The 25,253-nt window shown below is 46.4% G+C and overlaps 1 protein-coding gene across 1 annotated transcript in view; it reads left to right on the top strand.

Annotated features, from left to right (window-relative positions):
* KAT6A (lysine acetyltransferase 6A) overlaps positions 1–25,253 on the top strand; it is a gene marked incomplete in the record, with an annotated part of 2,696,607 nt that overhangs the window by 739,919 nt on the left and 1,931,435 nt on the right.

The raw sequence follows: 25,253 nt of genomic DNA, 5'->3' as shown, positions 1-25,253 counted from the left end.
ATGTGGTACATAAACAAACAAGGAGGAACGCATTCATATCCCCTGTGCAAGACTAGCCATGACACTTTGGAACTTGGCTCTGGAATGGCAAATCGAACTTCAAGCACAGTACTTGCCAGGTTTGGAAAACATGCTGGCAGACAGTCTAAGCAGAAATATGACAGACCCACACGAATGGAAGCTGCATCCACAGGTGTTTACAAAGATAATCCAAGCATGGGGAAGGCCAGACATAGATCTCTTCGCCTCCCACAGGAACCATCAATTGGAAAAGTTTTGTTCAAGGACTTTTCATCCAAAGGCATGGAGGGTGGACGCCCTTTCATTCAGTTGGACAGCACGGACAGTGTATGTTTTCCCACCTCTGCCCCTTCTATCCAAGGTACTTTTGAAAGCAAGAGCAGACAGACCGAAGATGATACTGATTGCTCCAGACTGGCCAAGGCAGCACTGGTACCCACTCCTAAGGAGCCGAACACATACTCCTCCCTGGCCTCTACCTCTAATGCCTCTTCTGCTGACTCAGCACAGCTACAAAACTCTTCACAGTCAGCTAAAAACACTCAATCTTGCTGCATGGAAAATTGCTTAACACCACAGCAGACCCTACTCTCCAAAGAGGTGCAGGATGGCATTCTGGAGGCCAAAAGGCCATCTACTAGGAAGACTTGCTCCGCAAAATGGAAACGGTTTTGCTCTTGGAATGAGAAGAGAGGCCAGGACCCTAGAAAACTGAATCTGCCTCTGGTATTACAGTATCTAGCTGAGCTGCTGAACAGTGGACTTTCATTTTCCTCCATAAAAATCCATGCCTCAGCCATTTCTGCAGAATTCAACACGGATCCACCGTTATTCTCTCACCCACTTTTAAGGCAATTCCTCAGAGGGCTAAGAATATAAGACCACCAAGGAAACAACCAGTGCCAGCCTGGGATCATAATTACATCCTAGAAAAATGAACATTGCCTCCCTTTGAACCAGCTGCGTCAACAGATTTGCAATACTTGTCCTGGAAAACAGCTTTTCTTCTGGCCATTACCTCAGCTCGTAGGGTTTCGTAACTTCAAGCCCTCATGGCTGTGCAGCCCTTTCTTATCTTCCATCAGGACAGGGTTTCCCTTCGAACCAACCCGTCATTTATGCCTAAAGTGGTATCCAAGGTAGCTTTAAATCAAGCCATACACTTACCTACCTTTTACCCCAATCCTCAAAACAAAGGGGAAAGGCTGTTACATTCCTTAGACATCCACAGACAGCTACGTTACTATTTGGACAGAACAAAGCCTTTCAGGAAATCAGAAGAACTTTTTGTGTCTTATGCTGTAGGAGCTCAAGGGAAGCCTGTTACCAAACAGACAATTTCTAAATGGATAGGCCACTGCATACGTTTTTGTTACTCCTATCATGGGAAATCTGTCCCTGTAGGCATCAGACCACACTCCAACAGGGCCACAGCTACCTCCACAGCCTTCCTCAGAGGAGTTCCTACCAAAGATATCTTGGAGGCAGCCACTTGGAGTTCTGTACATAACTTCACTAGACACTACCACCTGCCTTTATATTCCAAAACTAGAGCAGGCTTTGCTTCTGCTGTTTTGCAGGGCATTCTGGCTCATCCCAGTTCTACCTAGTGCCTACCACCCTGTGCGTAGCTGTGGGATTCTACCCATATGTGATTACTGCAGCTGTATGCACGATGAACATAGTACAGTTTTGTACCTCCCATAAATGTAGATGTTCGAGTGCTAATACAGCTGCAGTACAGGATGTCCTTCAAGGATGCATCTGCAGTCCTTACAAATGGGTTGTCCTGTCGTCAGGCAGCCCTTCGGTCGGCCGGATTCCAAAGTCTGGGTCTGGCCTCGGCTGGGGTCGCACTTCACCCGACGTCACAGCTGCAGTTCTTCGGGTATAAAGGCATCAGCCGACGCCATTTTCCTCAGTCTTTCTTGCCGCGTGGCGCCAGAAGCAGAAGCTGTTCGCAAGTGCCGGTCGGTCAGAACCAGTGATTACTACTACCGAATACTTCTACTACTACCGAAGACTTCTAAAAAGCTAAGTTCCCCGTTGGGGACTCTTTCTTGCCTCAGCCGATGTCAGAAAAAGTGAATAACTGTTTAACTTGTGGAAAACAAATACCTCATAAAGATTTCCACTCTTACTGCTTACCTTGCTTAGGCCCAGACCACGACGTAGCAGCTTGTCTAGCCTGTGCTTCTTTTAACCGACGGACGCTTAGACGCCGGGTCGGAATTGCTGAGTAGTTTTCGCCCGCTTTTGCTTACATTATGCCGTCGGATCCTCCGACTACGCAAATATCTAAAAAGCGCAAGGAAAAGGACAGACACTCGCGGTCAAGCCAACCGCGAGTGTCTCGATTTCGGCTGAAACCGAGCTCGCGGTTCTTCCTTCAGCCGAAAGCTTACCTCCTACCGAGGCCTCATCCAACCTGGTGGAATCGGCTACTAAAACCCCAAGAAAATGGGGACTACCAGAAATAGACTTACTTGCATCCCCACGCAATCACCAATTGAAGAAATTCTGCACAAGGACGTACCACCCACTTGCTTGGAAAGTGGACTCCCTATCTTTCAGTTGGAAAAACCTGACAGCATATGCATTCCCACCACTTCCTTTGATGCACAAGGTGCTATTGAAGATCAAAGAGGACCGTCCAAGGAGATGATAGCTCTGGACTGGCCAAGGCAACATTGGTACCCATTACTGAGGAGCATGTATCGGGAACAAATATGGCCTCTACCCCTAGTTCCCTTACTGTTAACACAGAACAACTACAACACCCTGCATCCAAACCTGAAAACACTGCAGCTGACTGCCTGGAACATTGCATAACACCAAATAACCCAAATTTATCCCAAAGGGTTAAAGACGTTATCTTGGAGGCTCGCAGACCCTCAACAAGAAAAAATTATTCAGCAAAATGGAAAAGATATCACATTTGGAGTACTGCAAAAGGAGAAAATGTGTCACTGGTAAACATAGCCAACATCCTGGAATACTTGGCAGAGCTCTTCCACAACGGCCTGTCCTATTCTTCCATTAAGATTCATGCATCAGCTATTTCAGCAGAATACAACTTGGATCCTCCAGTCTTCTCACATCCTCTGCTCAGGCAGTTTCTGAGAGGAATTAAAAATGTAAAACCAGCTAGGAAGCCATCATTGCCAGCATGGGACTTGAACTTTGTGCTAGAAAAGTTGACACTCCCTCCTTTCGAACCAGCAGCAACAGCAGAATTACAATACTTATCATGGAAAATTGCCTTCCTGCTTGCAATCACTTCAGCAAGAAGGGTATCTGAGCTACAGGCATTAATGGCAGTACAGCCCTTCCTGATCTTCCATCAAGATAGTGTCCATGAGAACAAATCCTACTTTTATGCCAAAGGTGGTCTCCAGGGTATCTTTAAATCAAGCTATCCACCTACCTACATTCTTCCCCAACCCACAGAACAGGGGAGAAAGACTTCTGCATACCTTGGATGTACATAGACAATTACGCTACTACCTGGACAGGACCAAGAGCAATAGAAAAACTGACCAGCTACTGGTAGCATATGCAACAGGAATGGAAGGAAAAGCAATTTCAAAACAGACAATCTCTAAGTGGATAGGAAATTGCATTAGATTTTGTTACTCCTACCATGGGAAGAAAACTCCAGAAAACATCAGGCCTCACTCTACAAGGGCTACAGCCACTACCACAGCTTTTCTACGAGGAGTGGCTACCAAAGACATTTTAGAGGCTGCTACTTGGAGCTCCGTGCATACATTTGCCAAGCATTATAATTTACCTTTATACTCCAGATTCTGAGCAGGTTTTGCCACTGCTGTTTTGCAAGGGATCTTAACTACACCATAATCTTATTTCTCCTCCCCCAGTTTGGCTATGGTATTCTACCCATTTGTAAGGACTGCAGATGCATCCTTGAAGGACATAGTACAGTTTTGTACCTACCATAAATGTAGATGTCCGATAGGCATGCATCTGCAGTCAGGATTACCCACCCTCCTTCCCCTCTGTGGTACTCCTAGGGTATTTGCCCATCTTGTAGCTGGCTGGGGGAATCTATTATGGTGTATTTGTTTGTATATATGTACATACATGCTTATTTTTTGTTTGCTCTCTTCTATTTGGAACCATTTGCATTTATCCAAATTTAGCCTTCCTAGAGGGCACCTGGCATCTGGGGCAAGAAACACTGAGGAAAATGGCGTCGGCTGATGCCTTTATACCCGAAGAACTGCAGCTGTGACGGGTGAAGTGCGACCCCAGCCGAGGCCAGATCCAGACTTTGGAATCCGGCCGACCGAAGGGCTGCCTGACGACAGGACAACCCATTTGTAAGGACTGCAGATGAATGCCTATCGGACATCTACATTTATGGTAGGTACAAAACTGTACTTTTCCCTCCCTCCTTCCTTTCTAGGTATAGGACTAGTGGCTAACACCTCCTCATAGAACCTAATTTGGGTTATCCTCCTATGGTGTATTTGCTTGCAACTACTCTTTGTTGATAACATTGCATTGCTTGAATATTTTTATATATATATATAATTTATCTATTGCCTTCCTTTTGGGGCACCTGACATCTGGGGCAAGAAAGACTGGAGAATATGGCGTCGGCTGTAACTTGTATACCCCTGTCGCACTGACATCAGGGAAGAAGGGGCAACAACCGACGCCGGACCAAGACTTTGGAATTCGGCCGACCGAGGACCCGCCTGACGGCAGAGAACCCATATGTGATTACTGCAGCTGTATTAGCACTCAAATATCTACATTTATGGTAGGTACAAAACTGTACTATCTGGGGCAAGAAAAACTGAATAAAATGGGGTTGGCTACATGTTTTATACCCCTGACGACCTGACATCATGGAAGGAGACGGCAACCGACGCAGGACCCAAGACTTTGATATTCAGGCCGACTTGAGGCAACCTGCCAGCAGATTACCCAAATGTAATGACTGCAACAGTGAATACACTCTAACATCTACATTTATGGTAAGTGTACACAGCTGTACTTTTTGATGCCTTAGAAGCTTCTACCAGGGCTGCAATAACAGGGTCAGTAATCAGAAGTTATGTCTGGTTAAAGGGAGCAGCCTTTGCCTGACCAACTCAAATCTTAGCTGCTAGACGCCCCCTTGGATAAAGACCAGTTCTTTGGCTGTAAAGCAGTGGAGGTTAAGAAAATGGACGACAAAAGCCAAGTCCATGCATACTGTCAAGGACTTCTTACAGGTGCAGCCTCCCAGGTTCAGCAGAACCTACCCCACAAAACATTGGTCCTTTCCCTCACAGACAAAACCAATCCAGAGAAGGGGACTCATACAGAATCCCTAGGCATCAGTCCCTTGGCCAACAAAGATCCAGGCAGTGGTCTACTTTTGTCCCTAGGCAGTTCTAAACCAACCCCCTTCTCCAAGGACTCTCAATGACTTTGCATCTCCCCTCTGCCCCTCAAGTCACCCAACAGGCTAGGAGGTAGACTTTCTCTCTTCCTAAAAAAGTTACAGGCCATCCTCTCAGATCTGTGGGTCCTAAAAATTACCAGTGACTACAGATTCTTTTTCAACTTGAAACCAAAAAGGTCAGGTTGCCCAGATGTCCCTGCAAATCAGAGGACAGAAGGTATTAGCCAGATCACAAAACTTCTTGTCCGTGGCACTATAGAACCTGTACCAAAGGAACAGACCGGAAAAGGATTTTATTCAAGACTGTTCCTGGTCCCCAGAAGAGGGCACCTAGTGCCCTGTCTTAGACCTCACCATCCTGAATCTGTCCCTCCTGGTTTCAAAATTCAAGATGCTGACTCTTCAAAAACTACTACCTAAGATCCTGCCACAAGCCTGTCTAGTGACCCTAGATCTGAAGGATACCTACCTGCATATCCCTATCAGGTAGTCCTGCAGGAGTTACCCAAGGTTCAGAGCAGAGTCCCTGTACTTTCTGTTCTCTGCTCTGCCCTTTGGCTTATCCACTGCTCCCAGAGTCTTTATCCAAGTGCCTGGCTCCAGTCATTGCATTTTGCAGACAGAAGGGCATACACATGTATCCCTATCTCAACGACTGCCTCATTCAGGCAGAAACCAAGGAAAAGCTCCTGCAGGACCTCTCCTTCGTGCAAGCCCTACTAACCTGTCTGGGATTCACCATAAACTGGGAAAGACCCATCTGCTGCCCACACGAAGGATTACCTTCATGGGCACCCTTCTAGCCACATCAGCACAAATGTTCTTCCTCCTCCCACAGAAGCAGGCCTTCCTACAGTCTTACTTCACCCAGCTGGCACACAAAACACTACTCACTGCCAGAAAAATCCTGCAAGCCCTAGGATACATGGCCTCCTGCATCTTACTGGCCCCCTTGTCAGTCTACACATGAGAAAACTGCAATGGTACCAAAGAAATCTCTGCTGCCAGCACTCCCAGTCACTGGAACATCAACTCCCCCTGATTCCTTGTCTAGGGAAGGAATTCCTATGGTGGGCCGAGGCTTGCAGCCTGAACAGGGGCCTCCCTTTTGTCCTTCAGCCACACGGCCAAACCGTAACCACAGATGCCTCAGACATTGCCTGGGGAGCCCACAAAGGAACCCTGCAAACTTGGGCTTTTTGGGAACAAAGAGGTTCAGTGTCTCGACATTAACCTGAAAGAAATGCTGGCAGTCCACAGAGCAATTCTAATCTTCCAAGAGCACCTGTCAGCAGGAGTCCTTTTAGTCAAGACAGACAACACAACTGTCATGTGGTACATCAACAAGCAAGGGGCACCCATTCTTACCCCCTCTGTCGCTTAGCTGTGAATATCTGGCAGTCCGCCTTAAACCTGGGACTGCATCTGATAGCACAATACCTTCCAGGGAAGCAAAATAGCCTGGCAGACCAATTAAGCAGACAACTCTTGGGTCCCTACGAGTGGCAGTTGCACAGGAAGACCATCTTGCAGATCAGTCATGTCTGGGGAAAACCAGACCTAGACCTTTTTGCAACCTACCCGAACCGGCAGCTAACAAAGCTTTACTCAAGATAGTTTCACCCAAAAGCTTGGAGGGTGCAATCTTGCATGGCATGCTAACATCCCCATAACCTATGTAACATACCTCCACCCAATTCCTCAGCTTTGGGAATCTTCCCACAAGTGATGACTGCACTGTGAAACATGAACATAGTACAGTTGTGTCCACTTAACATAAATGTAGATGTCTGGAATTTATTTACTGTTGCAGTCCTCTTTCCCTCCCACCTTCCCCCCACTCTTCTATATCCTCTTTGGGCTCTTAACTATTGGGTGGGCAAGAAAAACTGATGTAATGGTGTTGGCTGTCACCCTTTATAGACCTGACGTCAGCCACAGTCTCTGAACAGCTGATGCAGGACGGAAATTCTTTACTCTGGTATTCAGGCTGGACGAGGGCTACCCAGCAGGGATAATCCCGCAAGTGATGACTGCAACAGTGAATACACTCTAACATCTACATTTATGGTAAGTGTACACAACTGTACTTTTTCTACTAGAGTGGTCCCTTAATCAGAGAACCAGATTTTTCTGTTGTGGGGCACTATGTTGTGATCTGTATGCATTCCTTTACATCACAAAGCTCAACAGCTATTATGCCTTAGTCTGTCCTCAAGGATGGTCACCAAAGGACACGCTCTTCTGTATGGTTGGTTCCCAGGTCTACTTTGTCTGTCCCCTTACTCCACTGATGGTGCTTCTTCGGAAGGCAGCCCATTGCAGAGAGACTGTAATCTTCATTGCCTCCTTTTTGGTACCCCATCAGGTGTGGTTCCCTCCTTTTGGCCTGTTCTGATCTCTCACCTGGTGGGCCTGGACCTACAAGACCCTAAAGTTGACCCCATGGTTCCACCAATTCGCTTGATGGACAGAAATCCCAAGCTTTCTGATAGTGGTGCATGTCTTGTCATTTTTCTCAGAAGCTGTGTATGTGGAAGGTGTGTACTGGTAAGTAGAATGTTATGCTTGTTGGGCTACCTCTAAGAGGTTGGATCCCTTTTTGTCCCTCATAGAGGTGTTTTTTGACTTCCTGGCAGAAAAGTTCACTGTAGCTATAGTTAATCTATTAAGGTGCAGTTGGCAGACATTTCTAATTTCTACATGGGCAGAGATATGCCTTTAGCAGCTCTCAATTTCCAAGCCTTTTCTCAAGGCTTACCTTTTTTGCCCTGAGGTTAGGGACCCTGCCCCTCCATGGGATTTGCCCCTTATGCTTCAGGTATTGGCTGCTGTTCCTTTTAAGCCTTCTGTTATTATGGTTGACTTAGTTATCTTGGAAGACTTTATTCTTGGTAGCAGTTACTTCCACCAAGCAAGTGTCTGTTGCAAGCCTTTTCAGTACCTCTGTACTTTTTTTCTCTCAAAGACAGGGTTTTCTTGTGCATAGAACCTTCATTTTATCTAAGAACAGATTGAACCACTCCATTTATTTACCTGTTTTTTTTTCCTGAGTTTTCCAACCGAGGGGAATGCATGCTGCACTGTCATGTTTACAGACAACTGAAGATGTCCTCCTGTTCTCATGTTGCGGTATTCATAACCTTAGCGAGTTGCTGCCTACAGCACTGGATATCCGGCCAGTGTACCAAAGTTTTAGAAGCCGGGATATGTGCGATGTTGCATTCAGGGCCATAAACTGACATTGGCTATATCTGTGACGTTTGCACATACCCAACTCAGAACTTAATTGCTGCAGCGAGATTCAGACGTCCTATCAACAGTTATGCAGTCCGGCGTTTTTTCAACGTCGGCCATCCAATTTCGATAGTTTCCCAGCTGTCCTTACGGAGATAAGTACCCTTTTGGGAATTTTCTTTGTTTCCTGGCTGTTTTTTTTTTCAGATTTATATGTCTTCTACTAAGGGAAAGTGTTTGAGGTAGGCAAATCCCATATAAGGACACACAAGCCGTGTTTATTTTGTCTAGGGGCGTCTCACTATTACAAAGCCTGTAGCATTTTCCAATCCTTTGTTCTGAAAACCCTTAGAAGCCACCTGCCAGTTTTAAAACTGTATTTAGAAAATCAGCACCTCAACGTTTGGCGTCCAGGTATGGAAGGTGGCACAGGCCCCTCCGAACGAGCCGCCTAAGAAAAAGGCCAAGAAACTTAGGCCTGACACCCAAGCTGTGCCTCAGTTGTCCGGTGAGATCCTCGAGGCGAATATCAGCCCAAGATTGCTCTGGACGTCGGGTATTGCGCAGCAACCGGGTACCGAAATGGAAGCCAGTTCTGTGGATACCCAGTGTACGTCCGCTGAGGTTTTTCAACTATCAGAACCTGATGGTGAGGGGGAACCATGGCTCCTGGCTTTGGAGGGCCCTGCTGCTACTCCAGCCTTGTCATCCACTGTTACGGTGGCTTCTAGGCCCACTTCTGCTACTTCCACTCCTTTAAAAAGGAAGCAAAAGGAGAAACACACTTCAAAAGATGTTACACCACCCTGGAAGACTTTTTCCCAGACTCTCCAAGGCCTTTCAGGTTCTTCAGATCCAGCTCCCCCAGAGTGGCCTACCAGTTGTTCCTCAGACACTATCTGAGGAGGAGGAGTCATCCTCAGATGAGTCCCTAACTTACTACTCCCAGTTAGATTTCACCCAAAGATTTTGTTACCCCTGAAAAAGAGGAGTCTTACTTCTGACTCCCTTGGAGAAGATTTCTTCTTTGGAGATGCCATTTCCTTGCTTAGACAACATTTTAAGTGGGAACTATCAGATGTCTCTGACACAAAAAAGAGATACTTCGAACTATTGCAGATAGAGCAGCCCTCACCATCTGCTTTCCAGGATGCTTTTTATGCTGCCTCACAAAGCCCAGAATCGCAGCCTCGGTTTCTAAGAGACCAGATAGATTCTGAAAAGAGCAGTACCTTTTCAAAAACCCTCCAGCAGATCCTGCTGTCATTGCAGTGTCACCCTAAGTTGTCTGTGCAACTACTTTCCTCTTCCCTGTTGCCAACAGGTAAAGATAGTAAATTTATGTACAGATCCACCTTGGCCATTAGGGCTATTAATTGTCATACCCATATGGCCAAGTTTGCTTTAGCTTCCCTAATTAAGGCCTGTACTCTTCTGTCAGAGGTTCCAGAATCTCCTGTTGAGGTCAATTAAGTACCCTTCTGTCCTCAGTCTCTCAAGTGACCAGACACTCCATTAAGTGCAGCTACGATGCTGTATAAGCTACTTCTACATCTGCTGCTTCTGGCTTTGTGTTAAGGAGTATATTCGTGTTTCACTGTTGCAGTCATCACATTTGGGTTATCCCTGCCAGGGTAGCCCTCGGCCGGCCTGAATACCAGAGACTTAGTATTTCTGCGTCTGTTGCGGTCGCTTGAGGACTGACGTCAGGTCGTCAGTAGTATAAAGTAAGGCAACAGATGCTATTACATCAGTCTTTCTTGCCATGGAGCCTGAAGCAGAAGCTGTTCGTACGAGTGCTGGTCGGCCGCTACCTGAGTTTTCTTCTACAGAGTTGATGTTGAAGTCTTCTAAAGCCAAGTACCCCGTTGGGTATTTTTTTTTCTTGTACTAACCGATGTCAGAAAAAGTTAATTGTCTCGGCTATGGAAAGCAATTACCACACCGAGACTTCCACTCTTACTGCGTAAGTTGTTTAGGCCCAGACCACTACATACCCCATTGTTGCTTCTGTGCTTTGTTCAATGCCAGAACTGTCCATCTTTGGGCCCTTATTGTAGCTAGATATTTTTGCTTTCAGTCCTCTAATTTCAGTATGGCTTTGGTAAGCCATCCGATAGCAGATCTTCCAAAGAAAACGTAAAGATAGACAGACCACACAGGTCCACGCTTACCGACGACGCTTCCGTTAAGATAGGCAGATGTTCATCGTGTTTCACTGTTGCAGTCATTACAGTTGGGTTATCCTGCTGGCAGGCTTCCTGCAGTCTGCCTGATTTCCATAGTCCTGGTCAGGCGTGTGTTGCTGTCGCCTCCTCCCTGACGTCAGTGCGCTAGGGGTATAAAAGATGCAGCCGACGCCATTTTCTTAAGTCTGTCTTGCTGCGCGGTGCCCGAAGCAAAAGCAGTTTGCAAGTGCCGGTCGGCCAACTCCTGAGATTTTCAAGTTTGAATTTCAGATCCGAAGTTTTCATTAAAGCTAAGTACCCCGTGTGGGAAACTTTTTTCTTGCTCCAGACCGATGTCAGAAAAGGTTAATAATTGCATTTTTTGTGGGAAGCAAATACCCGATAAGGATTTTCATTCTTACTGTATTTCAATGCCTAGGCCCTGACCACGACGTTGCTAGTTGTCAGTTTTGTGCTAGATTTAACCAACGCACTATTAAGCGTCGGCTCGATTTTGCATTGCATTATTTTGGCAGAAGATTTAATTATATAATGCCATCGGAACAGCCAACTACCGGAATTTATAAAAAGCACAAAGACAAAGAAAAGGACAAGCATCCATTGTCCAAAACCGACAACGAGGCTTAAGCTAGGCCAGTCGCCGGTTCCTAGTGAGGCGCTTTCGCAGCCCCTGATGCCCGCTACCTCAGACCCACAGGCCGCTTCCGACTCCCACGTGGAGCCGACTAGGCCGCTGGAAACTCAAGGTATTGGACCCTCAGAAACTATTCCCTCAGATGGATCCGGAGCCACTGAGCAGGCATTGGCTTCTGAGGGTGTTTTCAGGCCTACACAGTTGTATGTAAAAACGACTTCAGCTTCAAAGGAAAAGACTAAAGCACCTCTAAAGACAAAGAAACAAGTACAACATTCTCCTGGACAGGCATCCATGCCTAAAAAACAGATGCTTAAAATGGCCGAAGACCTAATTACTTTGATCAGGGGTTCCCATCCCCCCTCCAGATAAAAGACCTAGGCAAGAGACAGAATATGAATCTTCAGATCAGGTTTCCATTTCCTCTGATTCCTCTTCTGAACAGGGATACTCTCTTCCTCCTTATGAGGATTCGGATGCTGAAGAATCTATCCCTTCAGCCTCTCCTCCTGAAGATTACTACTTTGGGGAGACCCTACATACTATGAGGGAGCATTTTCATTGGGAGAGCCAAGATTACTCAGAATCTAAGAAAAGGCTCAGAGATTTTCTTTTACTACCTCAGCACAGGGCCCTTGCTATTCCTCCTGTTTTAGACATTGTAGATGTTTTTATAGAGTCCAGTCTCACTCCTGACTCTAACACCAGCTCCTGTTAAGCCTAACAGATACTACACGGTTCCTGATTCACACAAATTTCTTTATAAAAACCGTGCTGCTGACCCAGAAACTATATCGCAGGGTCCCAAAGGGGTCAAGGTGTCCACTGCAAAAAACCCTATCCCCTCTGATAGGGATTCAAGGGCCCTGGACAGATGGGGGGAAAAAGGTTTACACTTCTGCTACCTTGGCTGTAAGGGCCTTAAATTGTCAGTTTCATATGCTTAAATATCAACAATGTCTTATGTCACTACTAAAACAGAAAATGTTGACAAATTTTGAATTTGCAGAAAACAAAGAAATGCAGGATTTATTGCATGCAGCTGAACAAGTGGGAAAGCATACTTTGCAGTGTAGTTTTGATTCCCTGGAGGCCTCCTGCAGGGCCGCGGTTACGGGTTCTGTCATTAGGAGACATGCTTGGTTAAAGGAACAGAATCTGCCTGATCATGTTAAAGCAAAATTATTAGATGCTCCATTATAGCATGATACCTTGTTTGGTGTTAAAGCAGAAGAGGTGTTGAAGAAAATGGAGGACAAAGCTAAATCTATGCAAACAGTCAAAGATTTCTTACAGGTGCAACCTCCCAGATTTAGCAGGAACTGGCCTGCAAAAAATTGGTCCTTACCAGTGTCAGACAGGCCACAGAGGCAGATACAGACACCCCAGAGGCAGATCCCAGCCCCAGGGCTCATAAACAATGGGGTGCTTCTACCTCCAAAAGTGGAGAAGATAAATCACAGCCATACAGGAAACAGTCTCGATGACTTTCCCCTGCCCGCACCAAGCACTTATCTTCTGGCAGCCCCTTTAGGGGGGAAACTAGCACTTTTTTCACAAAACTGGCACATGATCACCCTGGACAAATGGGTTCTGAATATAGTTTCTCAAGGCTACAGGTTCTATTTTCACACCCTGCCAAGGGCAAACGGAAAGCCAGACCTGCCACACAATCAATGGGCAGAGGCTCAAAAACAAGTTTCATCCCTCATGGACATGAGGGCCATTCAGCGAGTGCCACAACAAGAGCAGGGACCAGGATTTTACTCAAGCTTCTTCTTGGTACCCAGAAAGGACAATGCATGGAGACCAATACTGGACCTGTCTATTCTAAACACGTTTCTGGATATTCCGAAATTCAGAATGTTGACTCTGCAGCAGCTTCTGCCCATGCTGGACAAGAAGGCATGGTTTGTGACTTTAGACCTAAAAGAGGCATATCTGCATGTCCCAATCCGACATTGCTGCAGAAGATACCTCAGATTTATAGCTGGCTCAATGCACTACCAATTCTCTGCACTGCCCTTTGGCTTATCTATTGCGCCCAGGGTCTTCACAAAATGCTTGGCACCAGTAATTGCATTTTTCAGACAAAGAGGAATACAGATTTATCCTTACTTGGACGATTGCCTTATTCAAGCAGAGAACAAGGACATTTTACTACAGCATCTGGCGTTTGTAAAAAGATTACTATCATGCCTAGGGTACACAGTAAACGAAAAGAAATCAAAACTAGTGCCCTCACAAGAGATAATTTTCCTGGGTGCAAGCTTAAATACAACTGCCCAGATGGCTTATCTCACGCCAGACAAACAAAGACAACTGACTACTTATTTCAAAATGTTGGCAACAAAGACCCAGTTATCTGCAAGAAAAATTCTGCAGGCTTTGGGCTTCATGGCATTCTGCATTCTGCTAATTCCATATGCAAGACTGCATATGAGGAAACTACAATGGTATCTAAAAAGTGTTTGGGCTCAACATTGCCACAGCCTGGAAACAATAATTAGTCATTCCCTGCCTGCAACAGGAGTTTTGATGGTGGGCAGAGGCCTGTCACCACAACAAGGGACAGCCTTTCACTTTACCCACAGCCAGGCAGACATTAACAACAGATGCATCAGATTATGCCTGGGGGACCCGTATGGCAGGAAGATGTATTCAGGGCACATGGTTCTCAAGCCAAATGCATCTACATATCAATCAAAAAGAGATGCTAGCTGTTCAAAATGCCCTGACAGCCTTCAAGTATCTACTTCATCTAGGACAACTATTGATAAAGACGGACAATACTAGTCATGTGGTACATAAACAAGCAGGGAGAGACACATTCCTACCCCCTCTGCAGACTAGCCATGACTTTGTGGGACATAGCATTGACTTACCAAGTACATCTGCAAGCCCAATACCTACCAGGAAGGATAAATTCTCTGGCAGACGAACTAAGCAGAAACCTAATGGATCCCCACAAGTGGAAATTGGATCCACAAGTCTTCAGCATGATAACAAGGAACTGGGGATGACCGGACATAGACCTATTTGCCTCACCTCATAACTGCCAATTACAGAAATTCTGCACAAGGACTTATCACAATCTAGCATGGAAAGTGGATGTTCTGTCTTTCAGATGGAAAAACTTAACAGTATATGCCTTTCTCCCACTGCCTCTCCTCCCCAGGGTACTCCGAAAGGTCAGACAAGAGAAGCCAAAAATTATACTGATTGCCCCAGACTGGCCCTGCCAGCACTGGTACTCCATCCTAAAGAGTTTCTCTCAATGCCCAGCCTGGACATTGCCTCAAATTACTCACTTATTGACCCAACAAAACAGATCCTGCACAGTCATCTCAGGAACTTAAACCTGGCAGCATGGCGGATAATGTAACTTTTCAAAACACGCCTTTGTCTTAAGCAGTTATGGATGTTATTTTGGAGGCCAGGAGGCCTAGCACTAGAAAATCTTATGCAGAAAAATGGAAAAGATTCTGTGCTTGGAACCAGGCACAAGGAATTGACACAATTGTACCAAATATTCCTCAATACAATACTTAACTGAGATGCTGGACAAAGGCCTATCTTTTCCCTCAATTAAGATTTATGCCTCTGCCATTTCAGCTCACTACAATACAGAACCATCTCTATTTTCTCATCCATTACTAAGGCAGTACTTCATAGGGGCCAAAAACATAATACCTCCAAGGAGAGCACCAATACCTGCATGGGACAAGAATTATGTCTTGGAAAAGCTCACACTGCCTCCTTCTGAGCCAGCCTCTACAGCTGATATAAAATTCTTATATTGGAAAACAGCTCTGCTACTAGCAATAACCTCTGCAAGACGAGTCTCAGAGTTACAGGCACTCATGGCTGTGGAACCCTTTATCGTTTTCCATCAGGATAGGGTTTCTTTGAGGACAAACCCGACATTTATGCCTAAGGTAGTGTCCAGTGTGGCCCTGAATCAAAATTTGCCTACCTTTTATCCAAACCCACAGAATAAGGGGGAGAGTCTTCTGCATTCTTTGGACATTCACAGGCAGCTACGCTTCTACTTGGACAGAACCAAAGCTTTCAGAAAGACTGACCAACTTCTAGTGGCATATGCTGCAGGATCACAAGGAAAGGCTATCTCAAAGCAGACTATTTCAAACTGGATAGGCCACTGCATTTGTTTCTGCTATTCACAGCATCGCAAATCAGTGCCTAAGAGCATTAGGCCACATTCAACTAGAGCAGCAGCCACTTCAGCAGCCTTCCTCAGAGGAGTACCAACCCAAAGACATCTTAGAGGCTGCAACTTGGAGTTCAGTGCATACTTTTACAAAGCACCATCACTTACCTCTCTACTCTAAATCCAGAGCAGGCTTTGCCACTGCAGTTCTGCAGGGGCTCATAGCCTCTCCTAATCCTATTTAGCCCAGCCACCCATCCTCATCTTTGGGATTTAACCCAAGAGTAATGACTGCAACAGTGAAACACTAACATAGTGCAGTTGTGTACCTACCATAAATGTAGATGTTAGAGTGTATTCACTGTTGCAGTCCAGGTTACCCACCCACCACCCCCCTTTCCTTTGCTGGGTCTTATCTGTTCTTCTCTATTCTATACAACCTATGTGGTGTATTTGCTTATAGATGAAGGTAGAATTTTACTTTACTGCATGCATGTTTATTGGCATAAATTAGCCTACCCTTTTGGGGGCACCTGACATCTGGGGCAAGAAAAAAATGAAGAAAATGGTGCCGGCTGCATCTTTTATACCCCTGGCGCACTGACGTCAGGGAGGAGGCGACAGCAACCGATGCTGGACCAGGACTTTGGAATTCAGGCCGACTGCGGATAGCCTGCCAGCAGGATAACCCAGTTGTAATGACTGCAACAGTGAATACACTCGAACATCTACATTTATGGTAGTTACACAGCTGTACTTTCTCTGGTACTCAGTGAGGCGCTTTCCCAGCCCCTGATGCCCGCTTCTGTTGATTTGCAGGCTGCTATTGAGACCCTTTCAGAGGTTGGTATGCCACAAAAGTCTTCGACTAAGGATCCTGCGTTCATCTCTACCTTGAATGGGTCCGGAGCTGCTGAGCGGTCAACGGCTTCTGAGGAAGTCCTTCGCACTACTGAATCTTGACACAAACTGGTGTCTTCTTTAGCGACTGCAGTTCTTTCAAAAATGACAGTGTCTCTTAGGCCCAGGGTATGAACCACACCTAAGAAACAGACCCACTCTCAGGTGCCTGCTACCTTGCCACAGTCTCAAATGTTTAAAATGGCAAAAGACCTTATCATGCTGATCAGGGAAAGCCAAGCTACCCCCTCCAAAAGGAAAAGAGATCTGCCCCCTGTAGTTTTGTATGAGCAAGAGTCAGATGAATCCAGTGCATCTGAATATGAAGCCATGTAACTCCTCCACATATGAGGATTCTGATGCAGAGAATTCCATTCCTTCAGCCTCTCCCCCAGAGGATTTTTCCTTTGGGGAAACGCTGCATACTTTAAGGGAGCATTTCCAATGGGAGAATCAGGACTACCCTCAGTCTAAAAAGTGACTCTGGGAATTCCTAGATCTTCCACAACATAGACCATTGGCCATCCCCCCCCCAGTCCTGGATGTTGTGGAAGATATTTTCCACTAGTCCAGCTTGACTCTTGACCGAAACTACAGAGTCCCTGACTTACACAAATATCTTTTTAAAAGTCCTGCAGCTGACTCTGAGGTTATTTTCCAAGGGCCAAAAGGGATTAAAGCAACCTCTGCTAAGAATCCCACCCCCTTAGACGGGGATTCCGAGCACTGGAGATAAGGCGTTAAAAAGTATACAGCTCAGCTACTCTTGCTGTCAGGGCATTAAATTGTCAGTTCCATATGCTGAAATTTCAGCAACATACCTTGGAACTCCTTAAACAAAAAATATCTTCCTTTCCTGCTTGGGCAGAATCTAAAGATTTACAAGAGTTAATGCATTCTGCAAGTCAAGTAACTAAACACATCTTGCACTGTGGTTTTGATGCCCTAGAAGCTTCTTGCAGGGCAGCAGTCACTGGATCTATCATTAGATGGCATACATGGCTTAAGGAACAGCCCCTGCCAGACCATGTCAAATTTAAATTGTTGAATGCTCCCTTGCACAAAGGTAACTTATTTTGCACTAAGGCAGAAGAGGTCTTAAAGATGGAAGAAAAAGCAAAATCTAAACAGTTAAGGATTTCTTGCAGGTCCAGCCCCCTAGGTTCAGCAGGTATTGTCCCTCCAAACACTGGTCCTTTCCTGCTCTCAGTAAACCAGGCCAGCCTAGGCCCCATGGAAGCAGACCCTCCAGACAGCAGTGAAAGAGAATGCAGAGATCTAAGCAGTGGACTACCTCCACTTCAAAACCAGGGAGTTCTAAGCCACCCCTTATGGTAAAAACTCACAATGACTCACCTTCTCCACCCCCTCCCTCTGCCCACATTCACTTACCCCTAGGAGGAAAACTGTCCTTTCACTTAAGCACCTAGGCCACCATTACCAAGGACCACTGGGTTCTGAACATTGTGTCTCAGGGATACAAATTTTCCTTCCACACCCTCCCAACCCCAAAAGGGTTTCCAGATCTACCAGTGGGCTGAGGCTCAAAAGCAAATCCTTTCCCTGCTCTCTGAGGGCAGTAGAGCACGTTCCTGCAGAACAGATAGGCCAAGGTTTCTACTCCAGACTATTTCTGGTACCCAGAAAAGAGGGCACCTGGCGCCCCATCCTCGATCTATTCTTTCTATACACCTTCCTGGTGATCCCAAAATTCAGAATGCTCACCATCCAGCAGCTGCTACCCATGCTGTCCAAGGACGCTTGTCTAGCTACCCTAGATAAGAGGCCTACTTCCACATTCCTATCAGGGAATCCTGCAGGAAATATCTCTGCTTCAGGGCAGGATCTCAACACTTTCAATTCTTTGGGCTTCCCTTTGGTTTATCTACTAATCCCAGAGTTTTCAAAAAATGTCTGGCTCCAGCCATTGCCTTTTGCAGGCAAAGAAATATTCAGATTTACCCATACTTAGACAACTGCCTTATTCAGGCAGATAGCCAGGAAAAGCTGCTATAGCAACTGGCCTTTGTAAAGACCCTCCTAACCTTTTTAGGGTACACAGTCAACAAAAAGAAATCCAAGCAGGTACCTACCCAAAAGATAATCTTCCTGGAAGCAAGTCTGGACAGAGCATCCCGGATGGCATACCTTGCACCAGAGAAACAAATTTTCCTGACACCCTACTTCTCTCAACTAGCCACCAAGCCCCAGCTAACTGCAAGGAAGATCCTTGCAAGCTCTGGGGTTCATGGTATCTTGCATACTACTCATTTCATATGACAGACTACATCTGAGGAAACTTCAGTGGTATCTAAAGAGCCTTTGGTGTCAACACTGTCAAGACCTGGAAACTCTTCTACGTATAATTCCTTGCCTCAGAAAATATTTCTTTTGGTGGGCAACAGCATGCTTCCTCAACAAGGTACTGCTCCCCCCCCCCATTGCCCAGACCTTCACCACAGATGCATCAGACTATGCTTGGGGTGCACACATGGATGGCAGGTGCATCCAGGGCCAATGGAGCCCACAGCAAATCTCTCTGCACATCAGTCAAAAAGAGATGATGGCTGTGCAGCATGCCTGGATAGCTTTCAAACACCTTCTCTCTCCAGGGACTTTCCTGATCAAAACAAACACCACTGTGATGTGGTACATCAACAAGTAGGGAGGGACTTGCTTCTACCCTCTATGCAGGCTGGCCATGACCCTTTGGCACACGGCCTCTGCCATGCAACTACACCAGTTATCACAATTCCTACCAGGCTCTCTCTACTCTCTGGCAGACCAATTAAGCAGAAATATTCTGGACCCACACGAGTGGCAACTAAACAGAAGTGCCTTCACCCTAATAACTCAGAAATGGGGAACCCTGAAGGTTGACCTCTTTGCCTCTCACACCAGCCATCAGCTCAGCACATTCTGCACCAGGGAGCATCACTGCATGGCTTGGAAGGTGGACGCCCTGTCCTTCCCCTGGGTCAATCTATTGGTGTATGCCTTTCCTCCCCTACCTCTCATCCCCAGGGTACTGCTCAAAATAAGGGAGGAAAAAGCAAGGGCCTTTCTTATAGCTCCAGACTGGCCCCGGTAACACTGGTACCCCTTGCTGTTCAGCTCTCCCTGTTGCCTCCATGGCACCTTCCTCAGATTCCAATCCTCATAACGGAAGGGGAATTCATGCATCCCCAATTGCAGACACTCAGTTTGGCAGCTTGGCTTATTCCCTAACCGCGAACTAATCTGCCAACCTCAGTAAACCGGTTCTGGATGTTATCCGTGAGGCAGACGCCCTAGCACCAGTAAGTCTTATGCTGATAAATGGAAAAGGTTCTGCACCTGGATCCAGGCTAAGGAAGCCAATGCAGCACAGCCCTCCTTCCTTCTCATCCTGGAATACTTAGCTGACCTACTACACAGTGGCCTCCCTTTCTCCTGTTTAAAAATTCATACATCTGCTATTTCTGCTTATTTTCACACTGAGCAGCCCCTTTTTTCACACCCGTTGATCAAACAGTTCCCAAGAGGAGCTAGCAACTTGAGGCCACCCAGAAAGGCACCAGCTTGGGACCTTAACTTTGTATTGGAAAAGCTCAGCTTGCCCTCTTTCGAATCAGCTTCTTCTGCAGAGCTAAAATTGCTCTCCTGGAAGAAAGCATTCCTTCTGGCCATCACTTCAGCCTGAAGTCTCTGAGCTGCAAGCATTCATGGCTGTGGAACCCTTTATGACCTTCCATGCAGACAGGCTATCCCTCTGAACTAACCCATTCTTCATGACCAAGGTGGTGTCCAGTGTAGCTCTCACCCAGTCCATTTATTTGCCCACCTTTTTTTCTAATTCCCAGAACAAGGGTGAAAGGATTCTTCACTCTCTCAATGTGCACAAACCGCTCAGATTCTATCTAGACAGGACTAAATCCTTCAGAAAGTCTGATCACCTGCTTGTTAGCTTTGCTACAGTGGCAGAAGGCAAAGTTATCTCTAAACAAACAGTCTCCAAATGGATAGCACACTGCATCCATTTCTGCTACAAACAGCATGGAAAGCCTCCCCCAAGGGGGTCAGGACACACTCCACCAGAGGAGCCTCCACCTCTGCAGCTTTCCTTAGAGGAGTCCCCACCAGGGACATCCTGGAGGCTACCACCTGGACATCTGTTCACACTTTTATCAAGCATTACCACCTGCCTCTCTCCTCCAAATCCAGGGCAGGGTTTGCCTCTGCTGTCTTGCAGGGCACCCTAGCCTGCCCCTAGTTTCCTTGACTGATTCCACCCATTTTTTCAGCTTTGGGAATCAGCCCAAATATGATGATTGCAACAGTGAAACACGAAGAACATAGTACAGTTGTGTACACTTACCATATATGTAGATGTTCGAGTGTATTCACTGTTGCTGTCCTGGTTACCCTCCCCCATCCCCCTTTCTTCTCTTTCTCCTTTCATTACCCATTATTCCTTATTATTTTCCTTTCCTTGCAAGGGACATATTGGTATTTATTTTTCACTGGTGGGGTTCTTCCACCAGAGCAAGGCCTCCTGCTTGGGGGCTCCTGACAGGTTAGGGTAAGAAAAACTGATATAATGGCGTCTGCTGCCTTACTTTATACTACTGATGACCTGACGTCAGTCCTCAAGCAACCACAACCGACGATGCAGAAATAAGCCTCTGGTATTCGGGCGGGCTGAGGGCTACCCTGGCAGGGATAACCCAATTGTGATGACTACACTCGAATATCTATATTTATGGTAAGTGTACACAACTGTACTTTTTCATAGTTGAGACTTCAGCTCTTGCATTTGGATGTCCAAGCTAAGTTGTTGGCTGCAGCCTTGGACAACAAAGCGCTCTTTGGAGCTCCTTCTGCAGAGATACTTAAAGTCCCTACAGGAAAAAGGTAAAGACTTAAAAAAATTAAAACATTTACTAGTCTCACTGCTGTGGTGGTGCTGCGGTAGCATTGTCGCCTCACAGTAAGACGTCCTGTTCAATTCTCAGCTAGAGCGTCTTCTTTGTGGAGACATGTGTGAATGGGCGTACCTTCGTTGAAGGTTGTGCATCAGGGCCGGCAACTTGGCACGTAAAACTCTACTGCCAATCAGCGGACCGGAGTTCCGCTGTGGCGACCCCTAACTGGGAAAAGCCGAAAGAGACAACAACTAGTCTCACCTGTACCTAGATTTCATAGAAATTACCCCCAAAGACCTAGCTTTGTCGAGAGGCAGTCCTCTCATTCCCCTACAATTCAGTCCAGGGGACGAGGGCATACCAGAAAGCAATCTGCCCCCAGGTCTTCAACCACCTCCACTTAGTCATCCATTCGGAGGCAGCCAGACCAAGACAGAGCTCCTCCACTGTGACTCTCATCTCGTAAACAGTTACACCCCCCCCATCCCTCCATCTAACCTTTTCCCTACCCTCCTGGCAGAAAATCACCTCAGACAAGTGGGTGCTTTCCATCATCGAGAGGGGATATTTTATGACTCTGTGGGCTACTCCACTCTTCCAGGGAATAGCTCAACCCCCTCACAATCAGCTGCCACTATTTCCGCCTGTCCTGAGCCAACTTCTAGCTCGGGGGACTATAGAAAAATTACCAGAGGCTCAGTTAGCCAAGGGATTTTATTCAAGGATGTTTTTGAGCCCATGAAAAGATGGCCCTTGGAGACCCATCCTCTACTTACTCCACCTCAGGCTCTTCCTCAGTGCCCACTTTTAAAATGCTCACATTGTAGCACCTACTTCCCCTTGTACCCGAGTAAGCATTCATGGCCTCCCTGGATCTGAAGGACGCTTGCGTACATATCCCCATCTTCCCACCTTACAGAAAATATTTACGTTTCTCAGTGGGTTCATCACATTTTCAGTTCTGTGCCTTACCCTTTGGCCTCTTCACAGTGCCAAGAGCAGTCACAAAGTGTTTAGCCCCAGCCATTGTACATTGCAGACTGCAGGGCATACACATTTATCCCTACTTGGATGATGATCTTCACCAGGATCTGCTAACAATGTCCCAAAACTTGGACATGGTTTGCAAGTTTTTACAGAGTCTAGGCTACACAGTGAATTGCTTAAAATCTCAAATATCTCCTTCCCAAGACCTTGTCTTCCTGAGGTGCTGGATAAGTACAGACTTGATATCGGACTTTGTCCCTCCCCAGAAAGTGGAATTTCTTTCTCTGTTCTTCCAGTCCCTGCTACCTCTAACTACCATCTCAGCCAGGGAATTTCTCAGGATACTAGGGTACATGGCCTCCTTTATTCCCATGATCCCTCTACTCAGGATGCACACAAGGAAGTTTCAGTGAGTCTTCAGAAACTCCTGGAGCCAACACACATCTCTTGGAAACAAAACTTCCTCCTCTTCCATGTTTAAAAAGGGAATTATCCTGGTGGATTGTCACCATTACCCTCAGTCAATGGGTACCCTTGCAGATTCCCCACCCAAACAGCATTTATACACAGACGTGTCTGATTTAGGTTGGGGAGCCATCCTACACCATGCCAACTACCAGCACAAAGTCCAGAGGGAGTGGATCATTCAAGAAATGGAAGACCACGTCAAACTAAGAGCTATCCTTGGCTGTGCAGGCCTTTCAAGGCATCCTTCTGCCAGGCACCCTGAAGGTCATCACAGACGTGCTAGTCTTGTGCTACATAGTCAAGGAGGAACAAAGCCTTACCCCTTTGCAGTCTGGCTACACAGATATGATCCCTAGCAGCAGCAATTCAAATTTATTTGCAGGCAGTTTACATTTCATGAGAAGAAAATGGATGGCAGACACCCTGAGCAGAACCTTAACACCCTCCCATGAGTGGATGCTTCACAGGGAGGTGTTTCAGGATCTAATTCATAAGTGGGGTATTCCTCAGGCAGATGCTTGCCTCCCCCCAGAACAATCAGATGGTCCTCTTCTGCACAAGGCTCCCCCATCCACAAGCATGGAGGGTGGATGCACCTTCTTTTCATGGGAGGGAATGTTCTTTGATGCCTTCCCTCAATTTCCTCTGATTCACAAAGTCGTCTTGAAAATGCAGAAGGACAAACCAAAAGTCCTGTTGGTGACTCCCTTTTGGCCAAGACAGCATTGTTTTCCCCTACTCTACCTTTTAGCCCAGGGCAGTCATCACAGGTTACCTCAGTGCTTCGACCTACTCACACAAGGCAGGAGATCCCTTATTCACCCCCCACCTACTCAATCTCAAACTGACACTGTTGGTGATAGGGACGTAGTCAATGTCCTGCAGGAGTCCAGGAAACCAAGTACCAGGAAAAATGCAAGTGGAAAAGACTCTCCCACTGGTGCCTCTAGAGAAAACAGGACCCATTTCTAGTTTGTCTTCCACTGGTCCTTTCCTACCTGTGTGAGTTACCTCATTCGGGCCTGACCTACTCATCAGTAAAAGTACACCCCTCTGCTGATGTTCTTTGTGTTTCATTGTTGCAGTCATCACACTTATCTGCCTGCAGGTAGCCCTCAGTCGGCCCAATACCAGAGTCTTGGGATTTCTGCATCAGATGCTGTCGCCTCTTCCATGATGTCAGGTCGTCATGGATATAAAACATGCAGCCGATGCCATTGCATCAGCTTTTCTTGCCGCGTAGGAGCCCGAAGCAGAAACAGTTCGCAAGTGCCGGTTGGCCGCTACCTGAAATTTTTGTTTTTCGAGTTTCAGACCTGAAGTCTTCTAAAGCTAAGTACCCAGTTGGGGATCTTTTTTTTCTTTCTGTAACAGGTGTCAGAAAAAGTTAACAATTGTCTTGCCTGTGGAAAGAAAATACCTCAGAGATTTTCATTCTTACTACATCATCTGTTTAGGCCCAGACCACAACGTACCTTGCTGTAGGTTTCGTGCCTTAACGCCTGAACCATTTCTTGGTCAGGCTCTCTGTCGCTAAATTCTTATGCAAAATCTCCGTATTCTGAAATGGCTTTGGTAAGCCATTTGACTACCGATATTCCGAAAAAACGTAAGGATAAAAACAGACTGCATAGGTCCAAAGCTGCTGATGACGCTTCCGTTAAGCTTGCCCCAGTCCACCGGTACTCCGGTGCTTTCGTAGCTCTTATTGCCCTCTTCAGTGGATTCGCAGGCCTCTGTCGAGACCCATTCGGAGTCTGGTATGCAGCGAGACTCTTCTTCGACTATGGAACCTGTGGATCTCTCTACCTTGAATGAGTCCGGAGCCGATGTCCAGACACCGGCTTCTGAGGCAGTTCTTCGCTCAACCGATGTTCAACTCAAACTGACCTCTTTTTTAACCAAAACTACTGAGTTTTAGGCCCAGAGTACACACTATGCCTAGAAAACAGATGACCAAAGAACATGTACCTGCTGCCATGCCACAAAAATGCTTAGAATGGCAAAAGACCTTATTACGCTGATTAGGGGAAGTCAGCCTTCCCCAGCTAAGAGAAGAGACCAGTTTCCTACAGCTTCTACAGACCAGGAGTCCGATGACTGAGATTTCTGGTTATGAAGACATGTCCTTATCTGCTTATGAGGATTCAGATGCAGAGGAATCCATTACCTCTGCCTCCCTTCCAGATGATTTTTCTTTTGGTGAAACCTTGCATATCTTGAGAGCATTTCAACTGGGAATGCCAAGACTGTCCTCAGTCCAAAAAGAGACTCAGAGAATTCCTAGAGTTGCTTCAGCACAAGGCCTTTAGCAATACCCCCT

Source organism: Protopterus annectens, chromosome 9.part0 (genome assembly GCF_019279795.1).
Source record: "Protopterus annectens isolate FY-2018-M chromosome 9.part0, PAN1.0, whole genome shotgun sequence".
Lineage (NCBI taxonomy): Eukaryota > Metazoa > Chordata > Ceratodontiformes > Protopteridae > Protopterus > Protopterus annectens.
The sequence above is the reverse complement of the archived record's forward strand: the minus strand, read 5'-3'. Positions and strand labels throughout refer to the sequence as shown.